Below are 16032 nucleotides of genomic sequence, written 5' to 3' on the forward strand. Positions count from 1 at the left end.
GCTGCCTCTCACAATGTGAAGCATGTGACTCCAGTCCAAACTATACACATGGACTCCATGTCTCCATACGTACTTACTGTCATTTGTAATGTCATCAAGTTAACCTCGGTTTTAATGTCTTGTAAACTACATAACTTATCTTGTTTTCCCCCGAGAACTTAAGAGGTCATAGATTTTAGACTCTGTGTTCCCTTTTCTCCAGAGGCAGCCTTGAACAACTGAAAACAAGCTCCAAAGCAACAATGCAATGTCTCAGTTAGGTTTAACTAACAATATATTGTTTTTCTTCCCATGACCCATATAGGCTATTACTCAGTTATTACGCTGTTGCAATGGTATGGTGGCAAAAGATGACCAACCACTAGAGATTGACAATCAGGCTGGACTGACCCAGAGGTTTTGTTGCCATCTCGTTTTTTACGTGGGCAAAATCACCGGGGAAGCCAGAAAAAGGCACATTACATCCTATGTCTTTTGATAATTGCATTGTTTGCTCTATAACCTGTAAGTTTGTATGCCGTGACACGATATATAGACCTAAGGCTGATACAATAAGAAGACAGTGACAGAATAAATTCAACCACACCTTTGTTTCATCACAAAACCGGAGAGCAACATCTGTCCAGTGAAGCCCACAAAACAAATTGCATGTAACAAACCGTTACATGACCTAGAGCATGGTCAGGCAAGTTAATATGTTTCTGACATTTTCAGACGACAAAACAACTCTTGATTTAGATCCACGGAGAGTTACCACAAGTCGCAAAGAAAACAGGCGATGCCTCCACTATTCCAGCACCATTTCAACATGATCTAATCACTTATGCTTACTGTTATACAGTGACAACTATAAGATACCAACAATTATTTAGTCCAAGCTAAGCTAAATATGTGGCTGTCGATCGTGCTGATTTATGTGTGTATGTACAGTTGAAGTCGGAAGTTTACATACACCTTAGCCAAATACATTTAAACTCAGTTTTTCACAATTCCTGACATTTAATCCTAGTAAAAATCCCTGTCTTAGGTCAGCTAGGATCACAACTTTATTTTAAGAATGTGAAATGTCAGAATAATAGTAGAGAGAATTATTTATTTAAGCTTTGATATCTTTCATCACATTCCCAGTGGGTCAGAAGTTTACATACACTCAATTAGTATTTGGTAGCATTGCCTTTTAATTGTTTAACTTGGGTCAAACATTTTGGGTAGCCTTCCACAAGCTTCCCACAATACGTTCTTAAACCATTTTGCTACAACTTTGGAAGTATGCTTGGGGTCATTGTCTATTTGGAAGACCCATTTGCGACCAAGCTTTAACATCCTGACTGATGTCTTAAAATGTTGCTTCAATATATCCACATAATTTTTCTTTCTCATGCTGCCATCTGTGAAGTGCAGGAGTAACTCCTGCAGCAAAGCACTCCTACAACATGATGCTGCCATCCCCGTGCTTCACGGTTGGGAGTGTGTTCTTCGGCTTGCAAGCCCCCCCCCCCCCTTTGTCCTCCAAACATAATAATGGTCATTATGGCCAAAAAGTTATATTGTTGTTTCATCAGACCAGAGGACATTTTTCCAGAAAGTACGATCTTTGTCCCCATGTACAGTTGCAAACCGTAGTCTGGCTTTTTTATGGCTGTTTTGGAGAACTGGCTTCTTCCTTGCTGAGTGGCCTTTCAGGTTATGTCGATATAGGACTCGTTTTACTGTGGATATAAATACTTTGTACTTGTTTCCTCCAGCATCTTCACATGGTCGTTTGCTGTTGTTCTGGGATTGATTTACACTTTTCGCACCAAAGTACGTTCATCGCTAGGAAACAGAACGGGTTTCCTTCCTAAGAGATATGACGGCTGTGTGGTCCCATGGTGTTTATACTTGCGTACTATTGTTTGTACAGATGAACGTGGTACCTTCAGGAGTTTGGAAATTGCTCCCAAGGATGAACCAAACTTGTGGAGGTCTTGGCTGATTTCTTTTGATTTTCCCATGATGTCAAGCAAAGAGGCACTGTGTTTGAAGGTAGGCCTTGAAATACATCCACAAGTACACCTCCAATTGACTCAAATTATGTCAATTAGCCCATCAGAAGCTTCTAAAGCCATGACATAATTTTCTGGAATTTTCCAAGCTGTTTAAAGGCACAGTTATCTTAGTGTATGTAAACTTCTGACCCACTGGAATTGTGATACAAGTGAAATAACTGAAATAATCTGTCTGTAAACAATTGTTGGAAAAATGACTTGTGTCATGCACAAAGTAGATGTCCTAACCGACTTGCCAAAACTATAGTTTGTTAACAAGAAATTTGTGGAGTGGTTGAAAAATGAGTTTTATTGACTCCAACCTAAGTGTATGTAAACTTCAGACTTCACCTGTGTGTGCGTGCGTGTCAGTAGAAACGCCAATGCCATCTTCCTCTTTCATGTTGCCTAAATGGTCTATGACTCTGTCATACAGTACATGCATTTAGTTTTTGTTGTCCTATGCTACCTGGCCAAGACGTTTGCTTGCTAGCTTAATTTCCTTTCATGGGCAACGACGCGCCAGGCCAGCTACTTAACGTTAGCCTAATGTTACTACATCTGTTGAATTTCCATCCTCTCAGGCCATGGGCACAATATATGAATTTATGGTTCGATCAGAATAGCCATTATAATCATTGGCCAATACGGAGAATTAAGTAAAACCACAAATCCATATCCCTATCTCCATCAATGGATAATTTAGGAAAGGGCCACTGGAGGACAACAACACAACGAGATGCAACAATTCAAGTTTTCTGTCAATGACGTTTGGCTTGTAATCAATGTGATTGATGTGAAGCCAAATCCAAACTGACTTCCCTTTACACTTTTTTTTGTTGCGCCAGGGCCATTCACAGCTGAGCTCACTCAGTTTAGCTCAACGCTGATTGGCTATTATTGTATTTTAAAAATTATCAAGGGAGGCCAAATGCTCGCTGGCTACCCTTGCATTCAGTGCTACAGGTGGCAACAATCTCATGCGCTTTTTGACCAGACAGCATAGATGGGCGCTGTTTCGTTCGCTTGGATGCTTTCTCCGGTGAGATACATTCAGCCTCTTGTGAATTGAAGGACATTTATGAAACACATAAAGATGAAAGATACAAAATAAAAATACAATTTGAGGAAACCTGGCTTCCCTTGGCATCCATGAATACACGCCACTGTTTTACACTATTTGATTCGTGCAAATTCAAGGTAGAACCACTCAGCCCGTTACTTTTTTGTTGATACTGATGTGATCAACGCATAGGTAGCTTGGGTATTTTTAGTCAATGTAGCAGGCACAGTGTGTATCCGATGCTTGATTAGATTGGGGGGTTGCTGGGTTGGTGGTTTGACTACTAGGGTGATCCTCAAGCAACAGCCAGCTAAACTAACCAAATTAATAGCAGTGGCGGCTCCTCAGAGGAGGAAGGGGAGGATCATCCTCCTCTGGGAATTTCATAAAAACAAAAATATATATATTTTTTTAATATTTATTTTTAGATACAACTATACTAAGTATATTCACGTCACCAATAATTGATTAAAACACTATTTTGCAATGAAGGTCTACAGTAGCCTCAACATCACTCTGTAGGGTAGCAGCATGGTTTAGCTGGAGGACAGCTAGTTTCTGTCCTCTGAGTACATTGCCTTCAATACAAAACCAAGGAGGCTCATGGTTCTCACCCCCTTCCATAGACTTACACAGTAATTATGACAACTTTCGGAGGACATCCTCCAACCTATCAGTGCTCTTGCAGCATGAGCTTACATATTGTACACACAATCAAAGGATCAGAGAATGAATCTCGTACTGAAAGCATAAGCTACAGATAGATAGCACTGCAGTGCATAAAATGGGGTGAGGATTTGACTCAAGAGAGAGAAAGACAATAGTTGAACAATTTTGAACAAATTAATTTATTTAAAAAATTAAGGAGAAGCAAGTTGGAGAGAGCTAGCTGTAGTTTTTGTAGTTTTTTACCATTTTCATTTTGACTTAGCTAGCAAAATCAACTAGCTAGTTTAGCCTACTCAAACACCCAGCTCAAACAGAAAGAGATGCTATGTTAGCTAGCTGGCGATGAATATCCAACACTGGAACACTTCCAAGTCAAGGTAAGCTTTTCATTGAACTCATTTATTGCCACCGGGGCCCGCCAGTGTAACTGCTAAACTGCTTGCTGACTGTACTGCATGATTGTAGCGGGTTTACCTATGCGTTAGTTCTAGTAGCTATGTTGACTTTGACGTTAGCTAATATGATGACAACGATGTAGGCTGTGTGTAGCAGTTATGATATGAAGGTTTGGCTTGGAAAGTTTTTTTCGCCTGGTCACTGTCACAGACAGCTGATGTGTTGTGCGCTCAAGTCCACAAGCAAAGGGAAAAGGTGAGAGGAGGAGAGCGCGTAGATGCAAGAAGGAATTATAACTACAATAATCAAAGTGATCATGCTGTTTGTATGTGGCTGCTTTGAAAGTGAACTGTATGTGCGTGTGATCAGTAGTCTATTCATTCCGCCGATTCTGTTGAAAAACTTTCTTAAAAGGAAGAAAACGGAACAGACTAATGATTACACCCTAGATCAGATAGGTGCAGACAAGAGTGTGCAAGGCAGTATTGAATGTGTCACTGTCTGTCACCTTGATTACTCAAATTTCTCTCAACCTGTGCAACTACATTGTAAACTGCCATCCATGAGCTAGGTTGTAGCAACCTCATGATGGGTATAGGGAAAAATGTTGTGTCATGTAGTAGCATAAACCTATCAATATTACATTTAGCTGGGTAATGGAATATAAATGACAGTCATCCAATATGCTGTAGAAATAAGGCCATGCTCACAAAAAAATTGAATTGTCCTCCCTCATCTTAAACGGCACTGACCATAGCAGCCTGTCGCCCTCTCTTTGCCTACACTATCATTTGAATTGGTGCTTTGTGTTGGGATGTATGCTGGTCAGAGGAGTGCTAATATGTCTGTCATGAAAGCTTGACATGCAGAGTATTATCAGTGTGTGTCTGTGACCGTGTGTATGATGAGCTGCCTCCCAGGAGAGAGAATAAACTTGCCTCACTCAGCTGATCCACAGCGTCAACAAGTTAATGTGTAAAATGTAATGGCATCTTAAATAGAGAGCTTACAGCATCTGTTAGCCAGTTAGCAGCTCATCACCGACACTGAGAAGCATTTACAGTATGTAGCCTGTGTCTGTCACCACATCATATAGGCTAATGTGAATTCTAGAGTCACAGACTGTCCCTCCTTCGGGCCTGATATTTGAATGATTTAATATCAACACTCTACTATTGGGTATTCATTCAACAGTACGCTTTCAAAGACTGTGGGCATCATATACTCTGAATGTGAAACAAAAATGCTTAGTTCTCTTAACAGCAAAGCCCCTGTATATACGAGAAGAAACTTGAGTCTTCCCAGCTGTCAATCACTATGCCCTTGGTATACACTGAGTATACCAAACATTAGGAACCCCTTCCTAATATTGAGTTGCACCTCCCCTCAGAACAGGACTCCATGTTGACTCCAATGCTTCCCACAGTTGTGTCAAGTTGGCTGGATGTCCTTTGGGTGGTGGACCGCTCTTGATACACACAGAAAACTGTTGAGTATGAAAAATCCAACAGCATTGCAGGTCTTGACACATTCAAACTGGAGCGCCTGGCACCTACTACCCCGTTCAAAGGCACTTAAATATTTCAGTCAGTCAGTTCACCCTCTGAATGGCACACATACACAATCCATGTCTCAATTGTCTCAAGACTTAAAAATCCTTCTTCAACCTGTTCTCACCCTTTCATCTACACTGATTGAAGTGGGTTTAATAAGTGCCATCGATACGGGGATCATAGCTTTCACCTGGATTCGCCTGGTTAGTCATGGAAAGAGCAGGTGTTCTTAATTGTAGTATACTCCGTGTAGATTACATTAGACAAGCGGTTAAACATGAGAAAGTCAGGCAGTTAGCCTCAGTGGAGACAGCTCTAGTGTTTGTCCCGACTACAGGTAGCGGATTCTGTTGACAGAGGTGTGATGCGGACTGTCTGGAATGTTGGCCTTGCTATGTGTGTTTAATGTTTAATGTGATACCTTAACGGTAATGTGTCTGGTCCTTCCTGTAAAAATGCATTTAACTCCTTCCACTCTGCTCTTATGTACTCCAAATATGCACAGCTATGAACAGAAGATTTATGTTTGTTGTCCACTTTATTTGTGTACGGCTGTAGTACCGCACAAAATAACATGTAAACATCGCCAGGAAGTCCCAGGACTTGTTACATGTTATCACATGAGCGGAATATTCTGATGTCGCAATAACCTGGATAAATAGAGCTCAATTCCCGTACTGGTCTATGAGAGAGTGAGTGACTCAGCTGTAGGCTATGTGGATTTAATGCATTACCATTCAGCTAAATGCCTACACCCCTCTCTTTGTTAGTTCTGTGTGGCTGGAGTCATTGCAATCATCCACAGTCACTGCTGTGAGTCAGCGTTGACCATTCCCAGTCCTGGTTGGTCACAGTGTGAGGATGTTCGTAGCAATGACCAAAGGTGAATAATCTTTTTGACAATTTGTTATCTTCCAATTAGCTGAAGGTTGAAAGAGTTAGTGGACGAGAATTGATTGTCTCCTAAGGGTGATTGGCCTCAAACAAACTGTCTGGTGTTCGTATGAAAATATTCCAACAGCGCGTCACAGACTTTTGCTTTTTATCACCCATTGTTCGAAGCAAGTCTGGCCCAGGGTAACATTAACAACTTTTTCTCATGGTCATTTACAAGTGTGTTGTGGTGTTTACAGCACTTGTACCTCTTTGTCCATGTCAGTTGGGCTCATTGGAATGCATCCCTGCCTGTTCCTCCTTCACCACCTTAACCGGTTTGCCCCGTGAGGGCTGCTATCTTGGCCCTGTTAGCCTTGGCTGAGGACATTCCTTGGTTATGTCCCAAATGGCACCTTATTCCCTGTTTAGTGGACTACTTTTGACCAGGGCCCAAAGAGGACACACCCCTCCAACTCTGAGTCACTCATGGAACGGCCATCAGCTGACCTCGGAGCTGCACAAACAGCACTGCCTGTCCTTCACAAGGCTCCACATCTCAGGCCTTCAAGGTTTATTTCCAGTCTTCAACCAGGCCCTGAACTCAGATTTATACTCTTCATAGTACTGAGCTGAGATGAGAAGTACTGTGTTCTACTGGCCTTGGTACACATCCACCATAGCTGCTGGAACTGCTGGAAAGGACTGACCAATGTAAAAAAGAAAATGTCAGAGCCAGGGTGTACCACATATAGCTGTGTCGGCTGACGTTATTGGGTAGTGAGTGCCTATATGTGCAAGGCATTTGCCCATGTCTAGATAAGTTATGTCAGCTGATTAATGTTCAAGTGGACAAAACAAGGTCGAAAATGCACTAGACCTAGCTCTACGAAAACAGACTCAGTTTAATCTTTGACCCACATTTGTTGTGATTCAGTTCTTTATTTCTCTGCCTCTCTTTGAATTATTTTGCTTGAAAGAGAGGGAAACAACTTGAAACAAACAGATCTTCAGGCAAAGTGTTGCTGTGTCTGCTTTTTAACAGGACATGGCTGCAGAAAATGTGGCCTTTTTGTGGCTATTCTCTGTTTTAGTTGGACTCTGATATGCAACAGCAGCAATATATGACTCTTAGCCATTTTGATTTTTTAGCCTACAAAGGAAAAATGTGTCTCTTCACTTAGTCAGCGAGGTCACATGGTTGCGTTCTGTTCACACAAAGGCTGCAGCTCTCTCTTACCCTCCACACTCTCCTTTTTGTGTCTTGGCTTGATTGCCGTTTCAGCTTACTTTTACCCCAATGAGCTCGTTTTGGATTTTGAAACTTTTTGTTCCATTTGTAGCTTTTCCCTCCCTATAGCCTTTTCTGTGCGTCACCTTTCCCCTGTGACCTTGCTGTATACATATGTTTCACGGCCTAGCCTTCATTATATGATTGTGCTCATTTAGCTACCGTGCTTCATATAAAATATGGCACACATATGACATTTCACAAGCTAATAACGAAACACACACCAAGAGGCTTGATGTAGTGGCGTCCATATCTAGCTTAAATACTTTTGTTTTTCTCCTCGGTGAAAGTACAGCCAGACCCAAGATTCGGTGCAAGTAATATCGGCCTACAGCTGAACTGAGGAAAATAGCCACCAGAGACAGAGACCGAGTGACAGTCCTCTGACACGAAGAGATGGAATGGAATAGTTTCTGAGACTATCATCGAGCTATCATCGTGTTCCCTCTGCAGATGAAGGGGACTACAGTGGGGACTGCAATGGTGGATAATGTAGTCTTTGGCATGGGTGCTGGCAGAAAGTGGAAAAAAATGTGCATTAATGAGACTGCGGTAGAGAATAATGGAGTGCTGCTATCTGTGCCAACCATGAGCTCAGTGTCTATTGAACCTTCCCTCTCATCTGTTTTCTTTTCTCTCCTTTTAACATACATTTTTTGTCAGCGAAGTCAATTATCCCACCACCCGTTGCTAGTGTGTTGCTTTGTTTATGCAAATGACTTCAATTAACAGCCAATTAAAAAGTCAAGGTAATTGTCTACTATCTGAACTGGCATCTTTGTTGGGGGGGAAGTTGGAGGGAATGGATTACTGGGACTTCTCACAGAAGTACTATAGATATCAATCCAAGCTGTAGTATCACACCCAGATACTACCAAGACTTAAGTTTGCTTGTACACTGTAACCTATATGTCGATTCATATTTGGTAAGACAATGCAACTTTCTCAATGAGAGACCTTAACCCCATGTTCTCTTAGTCTTTGACAGGACTGGGACTAGCCTCAGGGAAAGCCACGTTGCCATCAAAAAATCCTAATTGAAACGCACCACCAGACACTATTCACAGATTAATGAAAATAATCAGCACATCCACACTATTTACTGCAAAATTATTAAAGCAACTTTCCACCAGGAACCAGCCATGGTCCTGAGATCAATTAGTGTTGACACAAAGATAATTGTTTATCTTCAGGGTTTAGATAATGATCTCTTGTTCATGTGTGTGTGGTGTATGTTGCTGTGTTTGCATCTCTCACCATCTAACAACCCTGGGTTTTTTTAAACCTTGGAGTCACAGTCTTAATAGATGCGAGACCAGAGCACAATGCTCTCAGATTGGGGTTTGTTAAGCAGAGTGAAACAGGGGAAACCAAGAGCTGACTCAGACGAGGAGACTGGGATGAAGTAACCAAGGTATTTATTGAAACACAGGGGGAGATGTAGTGCAGGTCAGGGGAAGCGCGGGCGGGTCGCTGGAAACCAGGTGCGGAGGCTGAGGTTGGAGCGAGAGGGGTTAAGACAGGGTAGTGTGGGGAATCCAGGACAGAGTAGCAGGATGACGAGACGTGGGACTGGAGACAGGGACCAGAGTCAGAGCGGGCAGAACTGTAGCGGAGAGAAAAACAGGCAAGGAAAACAGGCACAACAGGATCTGAATAGTAACAAATGACTAGAAACGTAGACTGACTGAGCAGAGAATACGATCTGGCAGCATGGAAGTGGCAGGGCTGAGTATTTGTAGAGGTCTTGATTATGGAACAGGTTGCAGCTGGTGGGGATCTGCTCTGACTCCAGCGCACCTGTCTCTGCCCACACAATCACCCACACACAGAGAGAGAGAGGGAGAGAGTTCTGGGGGAGTGGCAGCAGGTCAAGGAGACAGGGGTTAGTGAAAAAAAAAAAGAAGTTAGTGAAAAGTTGACCACATCAAATGCAGCTCCTCTTAATGGAAAGACTGGAGCTGAGATGTCTCACACACACACACACACACACACACACACACACACACACACACACACACACACACACACACACACACACACACACACACACACACACACACACACACACACACACACACACACACACACACACACACACACACACACACACAATCACAGAACTACTCAACTTCCTGTTTGTCAGTCTGATTAAATAAAGATGCTTGTCAAGCTATCTCAAGGCCCATACATCAGAGCACAGCGCAGGATGAGTTGGGGCATGGTGTGTGTGTGTCTGTATTTGTGTGTACGCGAGTACGGCCACTCATATGCATTAGCATTATATCATCCAGGTGGGTACAAGGGGGGAGGAGGGGGTCTATAGACCCACTTGTGCTGAGGCATTAGCTAAGACCAGTGGCCTGCCTCTGATGTCTAATTGTGGTCAGGTGAGACTGCTTTGGTCTTTATAGCCCACTATTCTTGTACCTTCCAGTGAAGCCCCATAAAAAGTTGGTTTTATGGTGGCCTCTATTGCCACAGGAGCTACTCCCCTGGATTGACCTCTTACTGTCTCATTTACTCTGCCTTAATGACCTCAAAACTCATTTCTAACTCTGCTTTGAAAGCTTAAGGATGAATATGAGCTTGTATTCTTCTCTGACCCATATTTTTACATTCAAGTGTGTCCCATGTCTTGTGTATGCCTTGAACCATTTTCCTTACAGACCAAGACAAGACTGCTTTATAGTGGTTGGTCAAAGTCCAAGTGTCCTCAAACAAATGCATACCAGACCAATGGTAAACTAAACTATGCATTTACAGCACCCTTCTTCTACCCCAGCACTCCTCCGCAAGAAAAACTTTGCTCAAGGTGTGGCTTACTGGTTGGTCCGTCCTCGCTCTCCCCTCCCCCACATCCATCCCTCAGCCAATCCCCAACACCTGCCGTGACTCACCTGAAAGGATTTGCATACAGGACCCACCCTGACTTGCGATTGGCCAGGTGCAGCCACTCTGCGTGAAGGCTCACCCACCAATGGATGTCGAGCTACATGACTCACAGGGAGAGCCAAGGCAAGTTGCTTCACTACACTTCTCCTTTTTTAAATTTCAAACAGCAGCCATTGCCTCGCTTTTTCAGGTAGAGGGCAGGTCAGTGTTCCACACGTTCTGTACAGCACTGTGTCCCTGGCACTTCCTAACTTGGATTATTTTTCTAAATTGCAGTGGTATCACTTTTTCCCCTTCAGTTTTTTTAAGTCACTTAGATCTGTCATGTGTTCTACTGTTAACATGGAGTTCGACACCCAAGCCCCTTGTCTTTGAGGTTAGTGACTGAGCTGTTTCTTTGAATTTCTGATTATATTTTGCTTCTTTATGGGTGAATAGGTGGTTCAAACCAATTAGAGTTGTTTATATGGGTTATGTGTTTACCATATGTGTTCCTCATTTGGTTTTCTACATTGCAAATGTGTCACAAGAAAATTATAAAGTAAGATGGCAAGTCAACGGCAAGAAAATGTCATGTTGATACAATTCAATGCTCAGCTTTTGTGGCATGTTTTGTGTGTTTTCATACATGACACATTTCATAACACGCTTTCTTAAAGATACCAACCAAGACATGTACCCATTGCTGTCAGTGACAATTTTGTTTTGGGCAGCACTAAAACTTTATCAAACACCTTTCATAAAACCGGGTAATCATTTATAACACTATTACAACGTACTTTATACCCTTTCATCCTTTTCCAGTAAAAGTGTAGACCGACATTGAGCTCAGACTTAAAAGACGTCGTTCAGATGTTAAAGGGTGGATAGCCAGAATAGATTCTGACCCTGTGCTTGCTTACAGCTGCACTGGGGTCGCACAGGATCCTGTTTAGATTAAGACACAGTGGCTCCAGATATGGCTCAGAAAACGTACCTCAATCCAATGATGAGAAATGCATTGCACTCTGAATTGTCCCATTATCCCAACTGTTATACCGAGAAGATTGAACGAGTCGTCCGACCCCAGCCTGTCTGACCCCAGTGCAGTTGTAAGCGAGCGTAGGGTTGGAATCTATTCTGGCTAAAGGGTGGATTGCGTGATGCTCAATGTTCTTGACACACCTTAGATACAATATGCTTGTTGAGGTATGCCAAGTAGATTCAAGCAGTGTTTTTATAAATGTATGCTTTGATTCTATCGAGGTTTCATTGCAATGAGAGATATATTGTTTGTGAGAATGATCATTTGTATGTTCGATGTCACGTCTTCGAGTCATTGCCATATATGGCGCGCTTTAGCTAGGGAGTGAAGCATGTTTTGCAAGCCCCCCCCCGCCCAAGCCCACATGAGAGTTTACAGTTGGTCATGGTGTAGAAAAACTTGTAATTATCTTTCATGGCAACTCTGAGTAGACCTTAGGCCATTATTCTGAAAAGGTTATGCATTCTTCTCACCGACTTTGCTTTGGTCTGGCTCTAGCCTACCACTAGAATATTTTCTTTTAAAAAGTAATTCATTGCTATAGTATCTAGATTCTAGAAGGTGCTCCTCCCCACTCCCTGCTGTTTGATTTCAGGCTTGCATATCAGGACTTAATCAGGCCACTGGAGCCCTGCACGAATGTTGCTCATTCTGTAAGGCAGATGAGGATCAGCAGGTACTCAATGCAACTCACGGGGGATGACAAAAAAGCTGGTGTTGTGCCACCATTATCTTCTATGCAGTTGTGGTAGGTTTCTGTTGCTAAAAATTGCAGCAGAGATAAAAGCCTGCTTCCTGTTTCACCAGAAACATGCTCTACACTGACAAACTGCTCATGAGCTTCAGAAATGGTCCAAACAACACATTGTGCACACGCCACTGAGCAAACATGGGACTGTTTAAACAACATTCATACATGCAAATGGAGCCTTTATTGAAGTTGGCAGTTGGAAATGTCTCTGTGACACACTAATAATAAAGTGCCCCATATATATTTTGTTGTATGGATCCAACAGACCTCGAAAGACCCAAAATAAAGCAGTTTAACTTAATGTTGGCTCAATAATCTTCTCACATATCATTTATGAAGCTTACATTCTACCTTGTAGATCTGATGTTACCAAATCAGCCCTCTGTGATTGTTGTCCTGATTCATGCAGGCTATGCCAGGCTGATGATCATGGCAACAAGACAAAACCAGGCTGCCCCCTTACCCCTCTCTATATCTCGCTCATGAAAAGTCCTAGTTATGAGGTCACTGTTTTGGTCTAGGTCATCAGGGTCTACAACTGGAAAATGTTATATTTAATCCCATGAGTCAATAACCCAGTTTGAACATTGGTGAATAGCTCAGTTGTGCCCCGTACCAATCCCGAATTTGCATCTGACCCAAATCTTGCCTCGTGCTCACCCTGGCCTCTTGATTTGGCTTGTAAATGAGGCACAGTACCTGAGGTTTGGCCATGACATGAGACAAACACACAACACACCAGAGCAGCCCATTGTTGGCTTATTGAGGGACTGTAGAGAGTTTCTGTCACAAGGGAGGGAGAGTCAGAGAGATAAAGAGAGGGAGGAAAGGAGGGAGGGAAGCAGTAGTGTCAGGTTGGCTCCTCACACAATACAGAGTCAACAAGTCTTAGCCTGTAATTAGGTCATTAGGCCTGGCCGAGGAGGAGGAGGAGGAAGGGTGGATTTAATCAGACCAGGCTTGGCATGCCTGCATATGGAACAATCGAGGGTTGGGTTTGTTCTGGTTCACATTTTCTCCTTTCACAATCCAGCCTGTGGCTGGCTTTGAATGACCCAAGGGCAGCAGTTTGTTTGAGCTGTATTGCGGTAGATGGGTAAATAAGCACACTCTGTGTCATGCTGTTGGCTTGTCATCAGTGTTGTTATGACACATTAACAATTTTCTTTCTCACATAGTCTAACAGGGGATCTCTGGTAACGGGGATGACATGATCTCAGGTGATGGGGATGACATGACATGGTCTCAGGTAATGGGTGTGACAGGAACCGGTTTGGGTTGGCAATTCTAGGTTGGGTTATGGTCCCTTTCCTCGATGTCCCGTGTGGCTCAGTTGGTAGAGCATGGCGCTTGCAATGCCAGAGTTGTAGATTCGATTACCATGGGGGACCAGTATGAAAATATATGCGCTCACTACCAATGTTCCCTGTAAACTGCACACAGCTCCCCTCAGACTGCCGCACAGAAGAAATATGAGCCTACAAAAATGGAACTTTACTCAACTTTCTACAATTTTAGTTAACACTATCAACGTTTCGCTCTACTGTGGGAATTGTGATCGAATCAATGCAATTTTAGCCACTTTCGATGTAATAGACATAAACAAAACGAACTATGCAAGATTTAGTATGCAAAACTAACTGTGCAAGAGATTTTCTTGTAGGCAGAGCTTGTTGGAGTAGGATTGTATTGCATTGACAGGCACGACTCAGGCCAGTACTCTACACAGACCAGTGCGCCATAATGAATCAGAGCTGCAGTAGGCCTATATGCAAATAGCCATTCCCATATATGGATCTGTGCCATTCACTATGAACTGGACTGTGTTTAGGATAAAGTATGAGCGGTTTCAAGTTTGGAGATCAAAGTGAGAGCTGCATGTAGTGCACATTTGTTCATATTATTTGCTAGTTAGTGAGTTATTTACCCAGTTATAGCCAATTTCTAGTCAACAATGGGGGAATGGTTGCTTCCAACAAGAGCACAAAATGTGTGCATTTCTAGCCATCTTTGTAAAGCGAGTCAAGTAAATCAATCAATCAAATTTATTTTATATAGCCCTTCGTACATCAGCTGATATCTCAAAGTGCTGTACAGAAACCCAGCCTAAAACCCCAAACAGCAAGCAATGCAGGTGAAGAAGCACGGTGGCTAGGAAAAACTCCCTAGAAAGGCCAAAACCTAGGAAGAAACCTAGAGAGGAACCAGGCTATGTGGGGTGGCCAGTCCTCTTCTGGCTGTGCCGGGTGGAGATTATAACAAAACATGGTCAAGATGTTCAAATGTTCATAAATGACCAGCATGGTCGAATAATAATAAGGCAGAATAGTTGAAACTGGAGCAGCAGCACAGTCAGGTGGACTGGGGACAGCAAGGAGTCATCATGTCAGGTATTCCTGGGGCATGGTCCTAGGGCTCAGGTCCTCCGAGAGAGAGAAAGAAAGAGAGAATTAGAGAGAGCATATGTGGGATGGCCAGTCCTCTTCTGGCTGTGCCGGGTGGAGATTATAACAGAACATGGCCAAGATGTTCAAATGTTCATAAATGATCAGCATGGTCGAATAATAATAAGGCAGAACAGTTGAAACTGGAGCAGCAGCACAGCCAGGTGGACTGGGGACAGCAAGGAGTCATCATGTCAGGTAGTCCTGGGGCATGGTCCTAGGGCTCAGGTCCTCCGAGAGAGAGAAAGAGAGAAGGAGAGAATTAGAGAACGCACACTTAGAGCTTTTTTGTCTTTAAAGGGGAAGTGTTAAATTTTGAGGAGTTATTGAATAAGCTAAGTAGCCAATAGACAGAGAGTAGCATAATTTGTCTGATTCGCTGTAATACTTGTATGGGAATAATAATTAATTTAATTTTGTAAAGTGGTTTCTTGCATCAAACACAACATTTTCAGTCACCTCCTTGTCTGAAGGACAAGTGGATGAACAGGTTAATGTGCTTTTTTTCTTTAAAACTAATGGAATGTAGGCATTGATGAACACCACACATTGGCTGCTACTGTAGGCTGAATGATGAACATCTATTTCCATGTTAAAATGTTATGGGATGTGTCTTTCTCCATTGTTTTTGATGGTGGGCCACTCTTGGTAGTCTTACATTATGATCAAATAGCCACAGTAGCCTACTGTGGGTACAGCCTCAGTGTTCACAGTAAACACGTGCCGGAACTGGCACAGAATTTTCACAACGTTCAAGTTTGCACTCAGCCGACCTGACATTTGCTTAGTGCCAAAAAAAAGGGAACATTGCTCACTACTTTAAGACGCTCTGGAAAAGACTGTCTACTAAATGACTAAAATGTAAATGTTTAGGGGTTTAGCGGCTTCACACACACATCTAAGGGCCTTAATGATGGGAAGATGGGCTGAAACAGGTCAAAATGTGCTTGAGGTTATCTGAGCTCTACACCTCTGGTTTGAAACTCCCCCCAACCCCTCCTTTATTGTGGGGGATGCTGCAGGCTCTAGCTAGCCGGATGAACAGG

The 16032-nt window shown here is 42.8% G+C and overlaps 1 protein-coding gene across 3 annotated transcripts in view; it reads left to right on the forward strand.

Annotated features, from left to right (window-relative positions):
• Window positions 1–16032, forward strand: part of LOC110505187 (ETS-related transcription factor Elf-1) — an 80487-nt gene that overhangs the window by 8913 nt on the left and 55542 nt on the right. Inside the window, exon 1 of one of the 3 annotated variants that reach the window (XM_021584227.2) lies at window positions 10800–11143. The exons of 1 other annotated variant lie outside the window; for it this stretch is intronic. The gene's annotated coding sequence lies outside the window, so the exon portion shown is untranslated. Of the gene's footprint in view, window positions 1–10799; window positions 11144–16032 lie in introns of those variants that run through there. One more of the 3 variants, XM_036969627.1, reaches the window with a different exon arrangement.

This window comes from Oncorhynchus mykiss, chromosome 31, assembly GCF_013265735.2.
Source record: "Oncorhynchus mykiss isolate Arlee chromosome 31, USDA_OmykA_1.1, whole genome shotgun sequence".
In the NCBI taxonomy this organism is placed as follows: domain Eukaryota; kingdom Metazoa; phylum Chordata; class Actinopteri; order Salmoniformes; family Salmonidae; genus Oncorhynchus; species Oncorhynchus mykiss.